This window comes from Dermacentor andersoni, chromosome 9, assembly GCF_023375885.2.
Source record: "Dermacentor andersoni chromosome 9, qqDerAnde1_hic_scaffold, whole genome shotgun sequence".
Taxonomy (NCBI): Eukaryota; Metazoa; Arthropoda; class Arachnida; order Ixodida; family Ixodidae; genus Dermacentor; species Dermacentor andersoni.
In genome coordinates, this window is record NC_092822.1 from 64,405,292 (window position 1) to 64,424,538 (window position 19,247).

At 51.6% G+C, this 19,247-nt stretch overlaps 1 protein-coding gene and 1 non-coding gene across 4 annotated transcripts in view; both read right to left on the reverse strand.

Moving 5' to 3' along the window:
- AdamTS-A (ADAM metallopeptidase with thrombospondin type 1 motif A) overlaps positions 1–19,247 on the reverse strand; it is a 379,851-nt gene that overhangs the window by 315,704 nt on the left and 44,900 nt on the right. The window lies entirely within an intron of this gene.
- Positions 157–229, reverse strand: TRNAT-CGU (transfer RNA threonine (anticodon CGU)). The gene has a single exon. It is a non-coding gene; the product is annotated as a tRNA-Thr (tRNA).

Here is a 19,247-nt window from a genome sequence, read left to right on the forward strand (position 1 = left end):
ACAACAACGATGCTGCATGGCCACATAAAGCGACCGAATAAGGATACATATGTATACGAAGACACCAAGGACAGCAGAGGGGAAATTATATCTATTTAATGATATAATTAAAGAAATGATACAGTAATGGAAATGAAAGTGGATGAAAAAGCAACTGGCCGCAGGTGGGGCGCGAACCCACGTCCTCGCATTACGCGTGCGATGCTCTTACCACTTGAGCTACCGCGGCGCCGTTTTCCCACCTACTTGCTGGGGTATTTATGTTTATCTGCTAGAACTAAACCTGGGAGTGTTAGCCAGCGCCACAGCTCACGGCCTTGACAGCGGATGTGGAACATCCCCCCTTTTTTTTCGTAGGCGTCCCGTGTACGTGACCTTTTTGGGCAAGGCATGTGTGGGCTGAAGCAAACCCACACATGCTACCTGAAGGCATCGATGCTGCCGGATTCGAGGCGTCGCTGCGTAATGAACGAGAAGAAAGGAAACCGAGGACCCGATCTGTCCTTAGCGTACTTGTTTGTTGGCTTCTTATGATATGACTAATAAAAATTGGGCCCTCGGTTTATATGTATTAAAGTTTTGCATCCATCCATCCATCAGTTTATATGTTCATATGTGTGTGCATGCGTGTGTGCTGAACTGTTAACAACCAAGTGTACAAAACCGCAGTGCACAACAGAGCAGTGCCGCTCGGCGCCCATCGTCGCGTTGCACGCAGGGGGCGGGTCATCGACACCGCGCGCGGCTCAGACTTAAACAAGAGAGCCGGCGACTGCGACGGCCTCAGAGAGGCAGCGTGGATCGCGGATGCAGGAAGTGCGCTACGACGAGCTCGAGCCACACACACACACGAGCGAGAGCACAGGCTGGGGGGCGAAAGCGGCTGGAAGGCGTTGTCACGGAGAAAGCCTGCTGCTGCTGAGAAGAGGGCGGATGTGGGTCCGTTTAGGGGCAGAGTGGCAGGGCCGCGCACACACACACACAGGGAGAGAGAGAGAGAGAGAGAGAGAGAGAAAGCGGCAGTCTCGCTTTGCGTCTTGACACTCCATATCTCGGCGCATTCACAACGAGGTGTCACAGTCGGCACAGCCGGCACAGCCAGCGGGCACACGCAGAGGGCAGCAACGTGCGTGCGTAAACGCGGGCAGCTTGCAAAGCTTTTCTGTGTCAACTGGGTGCTTAACTACGCACTTCGGTGGTGACAGGCGACTTCCGCGACACGGAACTGTACGCGGTAAGGATGACAGCCCTTACTCTAGGGAAATATTCAGCGCCCGGCCTCCATGGAAGTGGTGCCACTTCTCGCGTCTATCGCTGACCAACTTATCAAATCATCTTGATTCACTGCCCCCAAGCTAAATCTCTAGACTCACCCGTTCTTTATGGTAATGTACGTAAAATAGCGCGAAGTCACGGACGGGAAAGCACTAAAGGGCACGGATAGAGCGTTTTTCTTCTTGTTTTTTGTTGTGATTGCTGTAGTTCAACCGTTCACACGCCATGAATTTGCATTTTCTGATTAATTTACAGCAGCTACAGCGCCATCAAGGCAATAAAGCAGAGGGGGATAACAAAATATACAAACTTAAACGTGAAGTTGAAAGAAAAATATTTAGTGCAGTAGGTAAGGCAGAGCAGAGAGAGGCCCTGTCCGCAAAGCACTGAAGCGCACCTCACATCAGAGGAATCAGAAGAATCGTTGCCCATTCCGGCATCGTGCTGTGTTGCAGACCCTCCGGGGATCACGCGCAAACGTGAAAGATTTACCGAATGAAACCTCCGGACGAAGCGGGCTGATCGCACCACATGCATGGAAGGCAACTTCCGTCGTATATACTACAAGGCCGACAGTAGAAGGCCCCGCAAGACTCCACCCAGACCGGGCCCACTAGCGAAAAAGAAAAGTTGAGACTGACGTCTACAAGAGCCGGCCGCGCAACCGAACGCTGCCGTAAGACTAAGGAAGAAAGGGGAAAGAGTATATATATATAGAGAGAGAGAGATAGATATTCTTGTTTTGTGGAAGGAAAAATTGGGGTAAAGAGTATAGAGGATAGGAAAACAACGCCTTCCGCCGGTTTCGCAAACTTTCTCGACGCTCCACTCCTCCACCGGCCATCGAAGAAATCCTGACAGCCCTTTCGCTTCCTCGCCCCCCTCCCCCCACTCCCACTTCTATCCCCCGGCCCAGGCGCACACCACACGCATCGCCGAAGTGAACCTCTTCGGGTGATGGAGCGGGTAAGAACGCTAAGTTTCGGCCGCCGGCGTCTTATTTCCTGGCACTCACTCTTGCTCTCTCCATTCGCTTCCCACTAGTTCCATGCAGCGGTGTGGAAGGTATACAAGCACCTTGCGCTGAAGCTTTCCACAGTTGACAACAGGACACTGAGCCTACACAGTGAGCGCTGCACGCAAAATGCATAACCTAGTATGAACCAACTATAGACGACACAACAAATCATAGGTACCAACTGTTTGACGATGGTTCCAGGCACACGGCGAAGACGGTTCTCGTCCACGATCAGTAAGTGCACGCCGCAGCAAAATCGTGTCGTATTTTGACATTGTCACGACCGCTGTCCTTAAAAAAAAAAAAAAAAAAAAACTTGCCGAAGAATACAAAGTTATAAGTGTCAATTACACAACCATGTCCTTTATTTCTTATAGGAAAAGCATCCGTCAGTTCGTCGCAGTTTGGTCTGTGCTTTTATAGATAATATTTAACGAGCGCAACGCGTAGCTCACGAAAGGCAGGTCTTGGAGTTCGTAGGAAGATCGGCATGGGTGCTCTTACTTCTTTTATACGCTAATAGCGCATCTTTCCTTTGAAGAAGTTGTTTTGAAGCAGACATGTAGGTCATGCATTAAGTAAGAAGCACATGACCAGCCAGACACTGCTTCTGTACGCTTCCACGTAAAACAGCCTTATCGTCAAACTACCCATCTCAAGCGTCGAAAGTCGTTCTCCTATAAAGACCCCCCCCCCCCCCCCCCCTGCATTTAAGAACTACCTCGTATATACGCTTCATTTAGCCTCAAGTTTAACGTCCCAAGGTAGCAGATTTCTCTACGAGACACCACGTAGCGGTGCGTCTCCGTGTCAGTTTTGACCATCCGAGGTTCTTAAATATACACACGAAGCTTTCTTCTTTATTTTAACCTCACCGTAATGCGGCAGTCGGGGTACACAATCGAACCCGTTACCTCGTACCCACAGCAGCAGAACACCGCAGCCGCGGTACCATCGCGGCTGTGACTTACGAACCATTGTACCAAATTACACTCAAAGAACAATTGCAGATTTTCACGCACTTCTTCTGGTGCCGCAACTTCGGCTACACCTTACACCGGGAGTACAACGTGCAGTCAAGCGAACGCGTCCCTTAACGCTCCCAGCGTCGGCAATCATGCACGATACTAAAGAAACCGACCGCGCAGACTGCAGCGTCATAAGCAGAGCTTCGACACCTGTCGAAGAAGAGGCCCAAAACTTTTTTCGGAAGGAAAAGCGCGCCGCGCACGCTTTATACGTTCCATACCTGTCGCCTCCGCGCGACCTGTTCGCGAGTGAAAAATCGCTTCCGCCATACGGCGGCCTAAGCGGCCTCTTCGAATTATTATATATATATATATATATATATATATATATATATATATATATATATATATATATATATATATATATATATATATAACAAGGAGTTATGTGCCTCACCAGAGAAGGCAATATCGACAGGACATGTGCGCCGCACAGCGTCGAAGACAGGCGACAACAACGGCCCCGAGAGGGGCAGGCATGATGGATGGTGGTGGCCGCGCGTAAGCTGTGGGTTGCGGCTACATGCGCGCGCATAAGCACGCCGCGCACAGAAACACATACACCACTCACGCGCAGTTTCCGCGAACTGGTCGCTCCACTCCCGGTGGTTGTTTTTTTTTTTTTCTTTTTTCACAAACAAGGAACAACACCGAGAAGAAAAGAAACAAAGTGTCCCCGACCGACAACTGCAGAGGGAGGATGTGGATTTCTGCACTGGGTAATGCGGAAGGCAGCAGCAGCGGCGGCAGCAAACCACCTGCAGCGAACGACGCGTGAGTCGGCATGTGCGGTAAGTGGGGGAGAGGAGAGGGGGGAGGGAAGTATACGGCATACGTGACCGTACATGGCCCTGTAAGCTTTCTGCGGCCGTGCCAGGGATCGATCGACTTCCTGACCGGCATGCAGCTAACAGCGTCACGCTGAACGCCGGAAACGTACTACTGCGGTGCGCGTGTGTGCGTGTATAGACAACGCGCGTTCGATGACTCCTACGATTCCATCGTCCGTACCCGCGGTGAATCGCTGCAGGTTGCGTGTGCTTGCCGAGGCGAAGGCCTTCACGCTGCGCTCTGTCGTCAAAAGACGAATGGGACTACTCCGTCACAAAATGCTTGCTTTTCAGTTTACATGTGTGTGTGTCTTTTTTTTTTTTTTTTCGTATACGGAGATACGTGGATAAGCTCTCATTGACGAGCGAAAATGTAAGAGCGACGAATCCGAAAGTATAGACAGTCTGGCTTTGTGCGTTTCGCTAGGGGCCCTGTCTGAGCATGCTCGTTGCGGTAAACAATCACCAAAAGTGCCTTGCCTCTCGAGGGCTCCTTTATACTTGCGAGGCCTACTCTGAGGGTTGCGCGTTGATTTCGACCTGAGGAAGCGCAGCCAAATTCCGACGTCGGTGAACAGATATCGGTGTACGTACCGCCAGCAACGTAGGCATACATATACCACAGGCCGTCGGAACGCACAGCCAGACGCCGGCGTCGGCAAAGCTGGCGCAGCATGGAGGAACACGCGTCGGATATGACGGAGAGCTTAGAAGTAATATGGCTGGATATAGTGCACTAAGCACTTGAAAAGTGCCCGGCCATAGCGAAGGAATTCCACGGGATTTAGTGAAGCGTTTGCGAAGTCTTTGGTATTATTCGAGCAGCAGGCAGAACGCGCCCTTATAGGACTTGTGAAGGATATGCACTTCATCGCACAGCTTCGCCTTTTGTGTGCGCGTGTACGACTGTTGCTCGGATTGCCATACATATGCAAATTTGTTTTGTTCTTTAGTCATGCTTTTGTTCTTTTAATTGCGTGTCTTTCAGCGTGAGCTATATACAGCGACTCGGCTCTAGATCTACGCACCAAGCAAGCGGCCGCCGTGACACAAGGCCACATACCAGAATTCTAGAATAGACGGAGGCCGCCGCGCAAAACGCGCGGAAGTTCGTTCCCAAAATTCCCCGCTGCACCGAGCTGGTACTCATGAGTCAATAGAGTGCCCCCCCCCCCTCCCCGCACGCTCGAGCACCCGCGTGTCCCCCACCTCTAAGTGAAGATCGTTTGTTCCGCGCTGTCATGACCAGGGCCCAGTCGAAGGGAACGCGGTAGGAAGGCGGTAGGTGGGGTGGGGGGGTGGGGGGGGGGGGGGTGAGGGCGCTCCGTTTTTGAAATCGCCGCGGGCCGCAGCACCAAGCTTCGACCACGAGATTCTCCCCATTCTCAAGGCTGGGGCAAGGTTGATGACGAAGCACGTGGCAGCGAGGAAGCGACCGAGACGAAAGAAACGAGGCGGAGGCCCATGGTGGCCAACATCTTCGCTCCTTTTTGTATATGTGCATTCCTTCTCCCCGAACCTCGCACTAAGGCTTCGGCCGTCCTTGCGTTGGGCGCCAAGACAGCGGGCGCCCAGACAACTGCTGAGAAAGAAGAGCAATAAAATAGGGCCTCCGGAACTGACCATCCGCTAACGTTATGGGAATCATAATGCTAAAATATGCGACCAGAGCAGCCCCGGGCTCCAAACTGCAGACGCGACCACCCGGCCTGCTTGGAATTTTCGTCGCTTTCTAAAGGAGACATCGAGAGTGCAGAACTACCGAGCACATCCTGGGAACATCGACGTGCAAAGCATAGTTGGCATGCGAAGTACAGTTCACCGTGCGACGCCTTCACGAAAGCAAGCATGCAGTCCAAAAAAGCGTCTGTTCCACAGCGAAAATGGGCTCAGCTCCTCTGCAGAGTCTCTCGTCGGAACGAACGATGCGGCGACGCCAGTAACCACCGCTGAGCTCTTTCTCGGTGTCCACCTTGACGCGGACAGATTAAGGCCGTCTATATGCTGTTGATGCGACGCTGTATTGCCTCCTCATATGCATCCGTCTGCGCTATATGTGACCTACAGAGACACTTCTATAATAGTTGACAAGACGTTCAAAGCCATAAATTGACGTAATACGCTGCATGTGCTTTGTGCACAGACGAACTGTAAGCCTCATCAGCTGCCGCATTTCGATGGGGGTGAAATGCAATAATTACGTTCGTGTGCTTTTATTTCAGAGACTGAAAGAGAAAGATAAACGAAAGGCAAGGAAGTTAGCTATGTAGCACTGAGCCCGGTTGGCTACCCTGCGCCGGGGGAAGGGAAAAGGGGAACAAAAGGGTTCAGAGAAGAAGAGAGTCCACTATTGATATAGCCGACGTAGGGATATTTCTCTGCTCCATATCCCCAGACGGTCAATACTCGAGTTTGGGTGCACGTCAAAGAAGCTCAGGTGGTTAGAGCTAACCCGGAGACCTCCACTACGGCACGCGTCATAAGCCACTGTGCACAGTTTCGGGACGTTACGCTCCATAACATAATTTGTGATTTCCTGACAAGGTATTCCTGCTCGCACTGGAGAGTGGAGTATCTTTCACTCCAAGCGAAAGTCCTCCAAAGGCGGCAGTGCGAGTTTTAAACTGTACTTGTAAAGCTGTGGATATCAGTAGGGGTGTTAAATTCTGGAGTTAAGAAGCAAAGTTCTATTTGGAACACGCAATTATTCACTGACAAGGGGTCCTTCGCAATCGAAAGCAGGGTATTTTCACTCTGCTTCAGAGTAAACGTTCCTCAAAAAGTTCGAAAATGCTTGCTCTAAAGTTATGAAGCTCATAACGTGAGCTCTATACGGAACCGGTTACTACCACAAAAAGGCGTTCTCGTACTCCGCAAACGGAGTAAGTTCGCTTCTGCCACACAAGTTAATTGAACACCCTCCATCAGGAAATTCTAGAGTTTCTAAATATTTAGTCTTATCCGGAACAACAAGTTATTTCAGCAAAAAGGGATCGCCATCACTCCCTTCTCAGATTAAGCAAGCAACGACTACGGATCTATCAAGGCAAGGCACCGTCGTAAGCACAGGCGTCGAGTACACCTGTCGTCAGCGGTCTGCCAAGTCACTGTCGCCAAGGGTCTGTCGTCACGACAGCCGACACCGCAGTGTTTCACTGCAGCGGAAGACTTGCAAACGCGGTTGCGACGCAGGTCGGGGCTGCGTAAGCGACGGTTTAAATTCGCCGGGCGGTGTTCACACAAGTGTCTAAACACTCGCTTTCCGCGCAGCCAAATCGATGCCCCCTCCAAAAAAAAAAGTAGGAGCAGAAACGGCTTCCCCGAGGCTGTTGCCGGCTCCCACGAAAGACGGAACGGAAACGGGTTGGTGAAATTATCCCAGACAGCGCGCGCACGTGATCTCGACACGCTCGAACGGACGTGGTTTTCGATGTGCGCTGAAGATCGGTTTGCGTTGGCTTACTTAAGCCAGCTAGCCTTGTTTGTTGCTCGCGCCGATTTCCATCCTCCCTTCGCGGCGTTCGTCACTCCTTGCTTCAGGAGACTGCAAAGCTTTTCCTCACAGCCTCTCTCTCTCTCTCTCTCTCTCTCTCTCTCTCTCTCTCTCTCTCTCTCTCTCTCTCTCTCTCACTCACTCACTGTGGAGACTGGTCGCTTTCCTAAATAGCAAAAAAACGCTGCGCGTTGTCTGCTTTAGGCCATTCAGACGTACAGGGTATAACGACATTTTCGCGCACGCTCTTGCTTTGGTTTCGTTAGAAATAATCGCGCTGGCATAATGCGCTACCCTGGTTCCACAGCCGACGACCTATAGCTGCAGGCGGCTCTTAACAGCACATGCATCTGAAACCGCTAGAGTTTAGGCCGCGCGTGCGTGCGTTCGCGACTGAGCGTTACACCAAGGCAGCCGAATTCCTGCCCAAACTAACAAATAGTTACCGTGCAAGACGTCGTCCAGTCACCGCTATTATACGTAAGCAACCGCCGCTCGCGTTTACTTAACGTTCAGTTAAACAAGTCAACATACGGTTATCGCCCATCCATTTCGTACGCTTTGCAGGGTCACGCGATGAAACCTGCCCTTTCCTCGAAGAATTATACCTCGACGTGTTTTTTCGACTATTTCGCGTGCCGAACGCGCAAACCGTTTCGCTCCGCTTTGGCTCGCTTCACTCCAAAACAACCCGCACGACTACAAGGGTGGGCTCACAACCGGATACCAGTTTCGGTTTTTCACGCTTTATTTACACACCGTGTCACCGCAGCAGGCAAAGCCGCCGAAACTACGCTAGTATAGTGCACTCCGCGCGTTTTCACGGTGTAGTTTTTAGATTTGCGCCCCTCTGTGCTGAATAAATACTTTATGTATTCCACAAGTACAACTCGCGGACGTGAGGCTCCGTCAACTTACGCGTCACTTGTGCAACCGATTGGCAGAAACGTATCCCTGCGCTTGTTTGATGGTAAATAGGTTCACATATACGACGCCTTTCAATGAGTAAATGCGTAATATTTTGCGGCATGAAACTTCAAGTGACAACGAAATGCACGACGCATACCTATATCTTTCTTCATATGTGACGCACTATTTTTTGGGTCGCGGATGCGACCAGCAAAGGAAGCCTCTTTAGCCGTCGTAACGTCGTCTGCTATGTGCGAAACGCGGCGTAGACATCTCGCATATTCAATTCGCAAAAACGTATTTCAATGCCACGTTCTCTTCGTTTCCAAATGATTGCGAGACTTTCGGCAGGGAGATTTCAAACCTAGTCCGTGGCGTGCAAAAACAGAAAGAAAAGACAACGACGCAACCGCCGGATGTTTGTTTTCCAGCTGCGCCGTGCAACAGGGGTCTCTAGACGGCTCGAAAAGTTAAAGAAAAGTGCGCAATCATCCTTCGTCTAAGCCCGGCTAGCAATCGTCTGACAGGAACGCGACGGTGGGAAACGCCCGAATTCCGAACCGTCCGCACCGCTCTCCATCATCATCGACCTCGGCGCACAGGAGAAGGAAGCTTACAGCGACGCTTACGTTTGTTGTTTCAGCGAGAGAAGTTCTCTCGGACTCGCTTTCCGAGCCCTTACCGAAGGCTACCACGCGTTACTTTGACCACGTCTCTCACATTACGAAACGTAAATAAAGCAGCGTCCCCGGAGCAGCGCGTTCGTTGTCACACTTGGTTACAAACTGCACTGCGTCTTGGCTACACTCCATTTTGGCAATGCACCGTGGCTCACATCTTCACTGCATTACACGTACATAGGTCTCGACTGACTACCCCTATACTGCATCTTAGCTACGATATACGTCCTGTCCGGGCCATGTATACAGCACATCTTGGCTACACTAAACATAAGCGCTACATATTGGCTATACTCTAGAAGTGTGCGCTACATCTATATTTCGGCTACGCGTATACGTCTACACTACGTCTCCGCTATACCAGTTTTCGAAACGGCTATCCTTGTTGATCGCGTGTTTTCTACGTATCGCGACATGTTTGGTCATTTTTTTTTTTTTTTTTTGCATACGCTCATCTTGAAAAGCGGTTGGCGCTTTTTGCAAGCCTCAACGTATGCGAGCCTCGCCGCTTCAAGTGACGCGTCGCCGATGGCCACACACTTCCCGACTTCCCAAGGGCCGTATAGCCCACTCTCAGGATTCTCCGCAAACTTTGTCACAACACACGCCCAAAAGCTGCAACCGCGTGACCGCTATAGCAAATGGTATAAACGAATTTGTTTATCCGAATTTGAATTCGTTTTCGTGAATGCCCGGAGTCATATCGTAAGCTTCTAACGGTTATATCTTGCGAGCAGGGAGCTGAGGTCACCTCGATCTACAGGTCACGTTGCTTTGGGTGACACCTCCTACATCGTGTGTCCTTCGATCCACTTCCGCGGTTAGAGGTATCACGGAATGGAACTATCCTGAAACTTATTCAGAATTGTCCTGCGTAATTATTTTTAGGCTTCACATCACACCGAGGAGAGAAACTATCTACCTCAGAAATACAAAATAAATGATTAAGGTCCCGCTTCACACACATTGCGATTCCGATAGTACGATATCAGGTTCTGGCTGACAGTGACACAGACAGAAAGAAAGGGCAGCGATGTCAGCCAGACGGGCGTCCGGTTCGCTGCGGCTCGGGGGATAGAGGACGGAAGAAAGAGAGCGAAAGAGTGAATACGAAGTACGCTCAAGATGATGCACAGGCTGCCTGTAGTCTAACGTTAGTGCGCCCCACTACCGAAGCGACCGCTTACGATGCCCTTGTTGCACTTTGGTTGGACATGCCGTTCGTTTAGACAACCTTCGGTCTACTCTCGATGCTCCTAAGATCAGTCTTCGCGCTTCAGACAGAGTTCAAACCCGCATCCGCACTTCGTTACAAGCGTTTCCTCCGTGTTTCGTTTTCCTTGGTCTGTCACTGTTCGATAGGCAGCAAGTTCTCCGTTTCACTTCCGCCTCCAGACGGCGGTCATAACACGCGTCTGCTTAGCCTCCGCCATGTCCGCGAGGCGGTATACAGAGAAGGCGTTCACAGAGCGCTAACAGACCCGCTGTTGCTTCTGTCTGCGGGGACGCCCCAAGGACAGTGAACCTGGTTTCGCGGGCAACTGAACAGAGAGACCTTAGCAGCTGACAGGCCGCACGTTTAACGCGGGTTTACCAGGTTAAAGCGGCAAGGATGCTCGGAGACCATTGCCCGAAATACCCGCCATGTCAAACAACGTGTATGCAGAATGCATGCGTGCGCCATAGTAACGGCGTTACCTTTGTGTGTGTGTGCGTGAGAGAGAGAACGCGTTTTTCCTTGCAGGAGATATGGCGTTGCATAGCTGTCATGCGCGTCTCCATCTATACAGCACGGACCCGTCTGTAAAGGGAACACGTGATTAGTATTTCGCCGCAGCTGAGATGAGGAATGATGCACTGCAGATTGTTTATTAAGACTACGTAACGCGACTTACCAGCCACCTTTTCCTGGTGGCAAGACGAAGAAACGCTGCTGTCCAAGTGTTTTAACTACTGTATGTGGTTAGGTATTTTTCCTCGAAGTTGGACTGCCCCGAACAAAGCCAGAAATTTGACACGGCGATCAACGCGCCCGTGGCAACTCGTTACTTTCCCAATTCTGTGGGGTTGACTGCACGCACATTTCCTAAGCTGTTTGTTGCGTTTCACGTAAAATAACACAAACAAAAGAAAAGACTAGGAAAGAAAGACAGCGCGGTACCGCAACTTATTCGCCACTAGACATATTTCTCAGCTAGGTATATTTTGTAACTGTACACCAGAAGGACACTTTGTTCAATCGCTTATAAGCGACCAAATGATTCCGAGACGCCGACGTCCCTTTGCGCAGGTCTCCACAGTATACACAAGTCAGTAGGCGTCGCAAAGCTTTCGTCAGTGTACATATTCCGAAGAACTCGCGAAGAAATGCTCGCGGAGAAATTCATGCGCGGAGAAATGCTTCATTTACTACTTCGTCCTACTGGCCCGCTTTCATGTTGGTTATATAACAAGCCGCACGCATCTAAGACGTCTACGCAGTCCGCGGTCCAGAGACAAGCCGACCTATACTCCCAGTAGCCAAATATGCTGCCGGTTTCTTCGAGTCGCCTACATTACGAACAGAACGCGACCACATGCGACAAGGTGAGCGATCGTCGCTGCCAAGAAGTATACTCTTGTCAGTTCCCGCCGAATGCCCAAGCTCGGACGGCCGATTGCCAAAAAAAACCTCACACAAACACACACCGCTCGCGAAGCCTGCCACGTGGCTTCTCGTTGGCCCATCGCGTCGACTATCCTTCCGCCCCGACCCGTGGCAAGGTCGTGGCAAGGTCGACGCTGCGGAGCCCCAGAAGGCAACTTAGCGGGGGGGCCGCGGGGATGGGCCGGGGTGTACCACCACTGGGCTTCACCGTACGTAAACACACACGCGCAGACACGCAAGAACGATACACATGCGCGCCCTGGAACGTCCGGAGGCCCTCGTTGCACTCGTGGTACTCTTCAAAACGGCGGAAATGCCTCCGAAAGCGCAACAAGAAGCAGTGCGCGGTATACACTACGCAGAATACTGCCCCGACCGAGCGAAGGCCACAAGCAAAAGGCACAGGCGTCTTCGGAGAACAACAAGAATCTACGGCGCATTCGCGCAACCGCAGCGGTGTGTGCGAGCTGTCAAAGAGCTACTGCTCGGCAACCCTGGGCTCAGACGCAGGAGGCAGCGCCAAACTCCAACCCCCTCCTCCTCCTCCCGGCTTCTTTGACACGGGCAGCAAACAAACTTGTTCGAATCGGTACGAAACAGAGCGGAAGCAACGAGGGCCGGCTACAGGGGCGACGAGCTGGCGAAAGCCGCGGCCCTGGGGAGGTAAACGAGAGAAGCGACTCAATCGGCACGGCTCGTCGAGCGCTCCGCCGTGACGAGGTCGCGGTCCCTGCAGCCAGCGACGGCGTCTGCGCTAATGACGATGCACACGCGCAAAGCGAGCTGACGTCTCGAGAGAGAAATAAAAAGAAACGAAGAAAGTTGGTCGCGGGAGACGCGGGAACTGTACACGGTGGATCGAAAAACACGGACACAGAAACACCACGCCTTCGGTGCGTCAATCCCGAGGTAAGCTGCACACAGGACTCCTGGCTTCTCGCGTCCTCCACACCCGACCGAGGAGCCACGCTACGTACACACACCGCTCCACCGGTTCCTTCTTGATCACTAGCTGTAGTACATAGAACGGCGATGCGGACAAAGCGTATACCGTTAAAGAAACGTTCTCTTGTTCCTTCTCGAGGGATACACGTAGAATTGAACGCAGTTGCTGCGGCTCGTTTGCCAAAGCACAAACCCTGACGTGCCGTTCCGGCGACTGGGCCAATAAATTCAGACAAGATGGAGGCCGGAGAGCAGCGGCACTGTAGTCGCATGGGACACGCGTATCCCGCCCGAACGACATGTCCCACGCAATCCTGACGGGACGCAGGCGCGTTATGAGGGATCGATACGAGTAGCAGAGAAAACGCAGACCAAGAAGTGCGTGGTTGTTTCCCACTCGACGGAGCACGCCAGAACTAGCCCAGCTCGAACACAGAATGGAGATGCGATCTCCCAAGAAAGCGCAGTCGTCGCGCGAGCATTCCGGGAAAACTATACAGTCGACGAGGCTGAAGCCAGTGAGACTCGCGACTGCGCGCACTTTATACTTTGCGGCAACCTGAAACCGCATAAAACACGGAAGTTACTTCGAAACACGACCTCCGAGATCACGTGCGCCGCTCCGACTTGACGGCTACGTTTGCCCCCATCTCGGAGGCCCGTGCTATCGCTCGCTATCGGAACAGGGGGTCTCTGGCCAGACGTACCAGCACAGGGACAGACCACAGGCCGGCCCGACAAGCACAGACTCTCCGTATCGCTTATCGAAATCGACACGAGCGCGCCGTACTGGGCTCGTTCCTCGTTTCGAGCGTTGAGCGCAGATCCCGACTCACGCGAACATGCGCGCACGATTCGAGTCGCTGGCCGTTCCACCAAGGCGAAACCGATCACTTTCTTTCAACGACACGGAGGCCGGAAATCTCCTCGGGCGAGACGTAGAGGGACGCAGGTACAATCCGGCCAGGTTCTATATAAATAGGCCTTGCGTTCGCTGCGAAAACTGCAGGGGAGGGGGGGAGACCTCAGTGAAACTGTGCCGGACCACATAACGTACGCCCGTGGAGTAAATTCCCGCATACCGTCCGCCAACGCTAAGCAGGCAGGGCTTTAACAGCACTCGATTATCCGCCACTTCCAAGTCACACGTGCGAAGAGAGCAAACAAGCTATTGGCCCAATTCACGGACGCAGCGGGAGGGGGCTCTCGCCCCACTGCAAACACTGTGTTCGCCACCCGGCACACTCGCGGTATACGAGGCACGCGAACACCATTCGGTGTTCCGGTGTGCGCTGTCGGGCGAGATATTTACTGCGACAATCTCGGCGCGGATCGGAGCGTGCGCAGATGCTGGGACAGTTCACGTATACATCTGCCGTGCGAAACTGTGTCGAACGTTTGTAAAGGCTGTTGCCGGAAAGCCGGCGCGAAGTGTGTTGGCTTTATCGCCCGCTGCGAACGTACTTTCGCGCAGCGCATTATTAAACGGACTGTATATACACACGTTGGCAGCTTGTAGTGTAAGCGCTGCGGTGTCAAACACTAGAATGATCACCCTGTAAAGGCAGCTTCCGAGTGTGATCAGTCGCTTGATCGCGGTTGCAGCGAAACTGGCGCGGTGACGAGCAGTCGGCAGTCAGAGGTCGATACAAGCAAGATACGTGTCGGGTAACGGCGGCAAATTAAACAAGAAAATAAATTACGGGAGAGAGATAAATATATACGGACTCCTTACAAGCATAGGTAATTGTAAAATATAAAGATCGATGTTTCAATGAAAGGAGAGAAGATCAAGCAGAGATGGGCAAAATACTAGACTGCAATGGACGGAGTAACACCTAATCAGCTCAAGCAGGCTAGCTATGGGTCGTCGGTCCGTTTCAAATGGGGATGCCATTAGGAATCATCATCATCATCATAATCGCGGAGTGGTAGAATTGAAAGACCAAGTCTAAAGCTCGTTTGTGAATACGGGGAGAGGCAAGTCTCGATCGCACGCCACCAACAAAACGAACCGCTTATTGCGAACATTCGTTTCGAACGCTCGTCTTGGTTCGCAAGTATCGAAGAACGCGGCTGCAAATGCGGAGCTCGCAAATGAGCGCGCTCATTCGTCGAGGGCTCTCGAGAGAAGAGCGGCGCCGGCGCCGGCTTGCATCCCGCCAGTAGGGTGGGTGCCTCGAGGCACCCCATCCCGCCAAGCCAGCGCGTTATCCCTTTCCTCTCAATTTACCACTCGGCGCCCCAATCGCATCGCGATCCTATCTGCCTAGGCCATCGGCGGAGCGGAACGGGCAACCGCAGTAATAGGATTAGCGGGGAAATGAGCGCCTGGGCACAGCGCCCAGAGAAGCGGGCTTCCGACCGCGCAGTTTACAAAACGATTCTTCGTCGCCAGAAGCTGCACCGCTTCATTTTGCAAACCTAAAGTCGTCTCTCTCTCTCTTTGTCTCTTTCTTTCTCTCTCTCTCTCTCTCTCTCTCTCTCTCTCGCTGGCAAGGTTGTTGCGTGAGCTGAAAGGCGAGGTCGCCGGACAGAAAACACGGCCCAACGCGAAAGAAACCGGCCGGCGAAAAATATGTACTCGCGTGCAAAAACAGAGACCGAGAAAATGAGAGCGTGGCTGGCGATTTACGTGCCGTGCGAAATGCGACTTGGCAATGGGATGAAGAAGGGGGGGGGGGGGGAGGTAAAAACAAGACCATGTCGTCGCGATCAGCATCGTGTATACGTCGGTGGTGTACCACCCAATCTAAGAGTGCTCATATAACCGGGGCCGTATTTTGTAACGATCCGCTACGTTTTTCCGTCGCTTTCGCCTTGTACACAATCGAGGCTCGGTCACCGTTGCGGATGATAACAATGGGAAATTAAGATGGATCGCTACAAAACACGTCATCCATTTTATGTTCCGTACCTTTCTTCCGTTGTCACTGCATTGGACGACGCCGTTATCACCTGGAAAGACGGACCACTCGTTGCAACGAATGGCGCAAAAAGAATGGGCAGCGAAACGGATCGTTACAAAATGCGGCACCCACCTGATTTCCCGCTCCTACTGCCCTTTGTCGTCGAGTGGGAGAGTGTAGGCGTGAAAATTTGTAAAATAGCGAGGAATATTTCTTAAACTTCTGGTCCCCCCAAAAAATGGCGAAATCCATGCGGTGTACTGGCAGAGGTTGTCCTATACAATGAACCCACGAGCTGCACTGCTGCAGCCCATTTTCCGCTATACCGTCACAACGACCGAAGCTGTGACACACAGCAGTACGTTAAAGCGCTAAATACTAACGCGCTTGCCTTGTTATCACACTTTTCAAGCTCATCTGTGCTCTGCCGGTACACATACTTCTCGCTTCAACGGCCAGACATGGCGACGTTTCCTTTCGCAGAAACTATACCGCTTTGGAAGATCGTCTGCAACCAAAGGCACAGAAGACGGTGGCCTATATGGGAGAGCAACTGGATGCGGTCGACGCCTCGCAACCAGCTTACTTGTGTACGCCAGCCCAACAACAACAAGCGATTGCGTACGAATCAATTTATCCCTCCCTTCAGCCTCAAGACTCAGCTTAGCCAAATTTCCCAAGCGGTTGCGACAAACGCCACGGCAGCATTACGCAACCGCAACGAGAGAATGCACGCGCAGCGTAATAACTTTTGCACGTGCCAGCTATAAGGACGACAAACCCAATCGCCCACCGACCCGCCATGCACTACATCGCGCTGCGTCGTAAAACAGCACGATATATACCCGAGGCTGGGGAGCGCGTACGTTCTTGAATTTCAATCGACCGAAACGAGCGCGACGCCATCGGCTGATCCGATCGCGCCGCTCTCGTCACACCGTGCATAGACGAAGCCAAATCCACTCTCCAGATCTCGGCGGAGACAATGCAGATAGGTCGTTGCGCGTGTCGAAACAACCCGGAAAACACCCGAGCGAGCCTTTCGGCATGCCAGACGAGAGCAAACGCAAAAATACGTAACGACAGGGTAGATCCCGTCGTACATACACGTACGTCCTATACATACGGCACGCGGAAGTCTGTGTCGTCTGCTTCACGCACGTATTCACTATACGCCACGCAGACGTGGAAATGACCCTGGCGCTCGATAACGCTGCTACGACATCGGTTTTACATTCGCTATACGCCTGAGCTGGCTCAGCGTATTGTAGTTACGTGGTATCGCGTTAGGAGTGTTATTACGGCACCTGGTTACTTGATAACTAACAAGAACGCGGTTATTTGCATCACTGGGGATCGGCTCGTGCAACAGAGCGTTGGCGCGGCGGTTCTAAATATTAAGCCCTCCCACACCAGCACGACGCGTCAAAAGGGTAGTACATCTACACTTGGGTCATGATACACAGCAGGCATCTGGCACAGGCCTGCTGGCATCTGGAGGCATCTGGAGCCGTAAAACTGAGGTCAAACTACACCAGTGCACGTATTCGCGTACAGGTCATATCTGCAAGCATAACACAGTAATGTTTCCTGCAAATATCACTAGAGGGAACTCAGGCGCTAGTGTATATGGCAGCTGCAGCCAGCGTGTGATTGATGAGACAGCAGATTCATTTCCCTAAACTTTGTATTTCTGCCTCCAAAAAAATTTGTGACTTTGCGAATTGACCGTTTTCGACAAAGACGTTGCGTTACAGATGCCGCATTTCGTAATTTGGGCACTAGCTTCCCTTACACAGATTTTCTTTTTGCGGATTAATATGCGGTTGGTGTTTTACGAAAAGAAGTGCTGACGAATTAGTCAATATGAACTTTTGCTAATCATGTAGTAAGCTTTCCTTTTATTTACTGATTTATTTCATTGGTTGAATGATTATACACGTGCCTTATACTTATGTATTATTGCTTTCAGCGTTCAGAAAGATGGGATTGTTTCCAGTTATAGGCCAGTAAAGACAGATAAAGCGCAGTACATAAAGCAACAAGAATGTAGGTTGTCACAAGAACGATCATCATACAAATCCATGTACTAACCATTATTTATACGTTAGCATAACGTAGTAATTTTAGTAGGAAACTATGGGTATATTACCATCCAGTAGAGATCGTATCCTTGCCCCCAGCTCTGATTGATCTGGCAATGACCACTCATTAGCCAGCGGTGCACCAAACTCGCGATATTACGTCACCCGAAATGTAGAACATAGACATGACGCCATCATTGACGATGCCTATCAACGAAGAATGTATATCAATATATACCCCAATATATAATGTGTATCAAAGCCGCCTAACACCTAATCAAAACATCTATCAAGAATGTAAATAGACGACAATTATCAATGACGTTGTCATGACGATATATATTGTAATTCAATGACATCGTACTGAACGACATTACCAATGACATTGACATGATGGCTCAATTTCAACGAATCACGTCAGCCAACGCCCCGCATTACTGCATATTTTGCATCCGCTTTACCTACTGCAACCTGCAATGTATTTTGAGAAAACTTTTGCGTGTGTCTGAAGTGTTCACACACTGCTGCGGCTTTGTCTGTGTTGTCACTAGTTTGAACATTAGTGCGATGATAAATTGATTGATTGATTGATTTTCAACGTACCAAATGAAGCACATAATTGAGACATGACGCTTTAGTGTATGCGATTGTGTCTTGGAGGTGTGTCGCATTGGGGGGGGGGGGGGGGGGGGGGGGGGGGAGTCACATTAATTTCGGCCACCAGACATTCCTTAACGCGCACCTCACGCATTCAGCCCTCGTCGGAGACTGGTGCCGGCGCCATCGAGACTCGAAATCTCCAGCTCAGCAGCACAATAAGCTGCGATCACGCAGTACGCGTTGGTGCTCGTTACTCGCGCGGGGAGTACACCAGCAATTTGCGTTCAAAGCTTCCGCCCACGGAAAGAGCCGTTACAGCGCTTGCTCATACGTCCCGACTTTCCACGGGAGAAACGATACTCCTTCGGGCCGATTGCAAAGGCCGCTATAGCTACGCACGCCGCAATCCACACGCAGGGCCCGTTAAACGCGCAGACCAACACAGCGTATAGGACCCCGCCAAGACCAACGGACCCGCGGGAGGTGATCGATGGGCCAGCCAGCTCCTGTCATCGGCTTCCTCCCTTCCCCTCTGGCGCGAACGGAACGGAGAGAGAAAGAGGGAGGTGAGAGAGAGGGGAGAGGGGAGGGAGAGACAAGGCCGTCGACCGGCCTCGCTCTGAAACCACGAGCACAGGCGGTGTCGTATGCAGGCCGAAGAAATCACGCGGGGCAGCAAACTGCACGCGACGACCTTTCATTTTCTCGTCTCTTTCGCTGCTGGCACGGCGAGAGACTTTCTGAAGAGGCGAGCCGGAAAAAAACGAAAAGAAAAAAAAAAGAGAAAACAAGGCCGGCCGTCAGAACCGTGGCAGGTATATACATATGC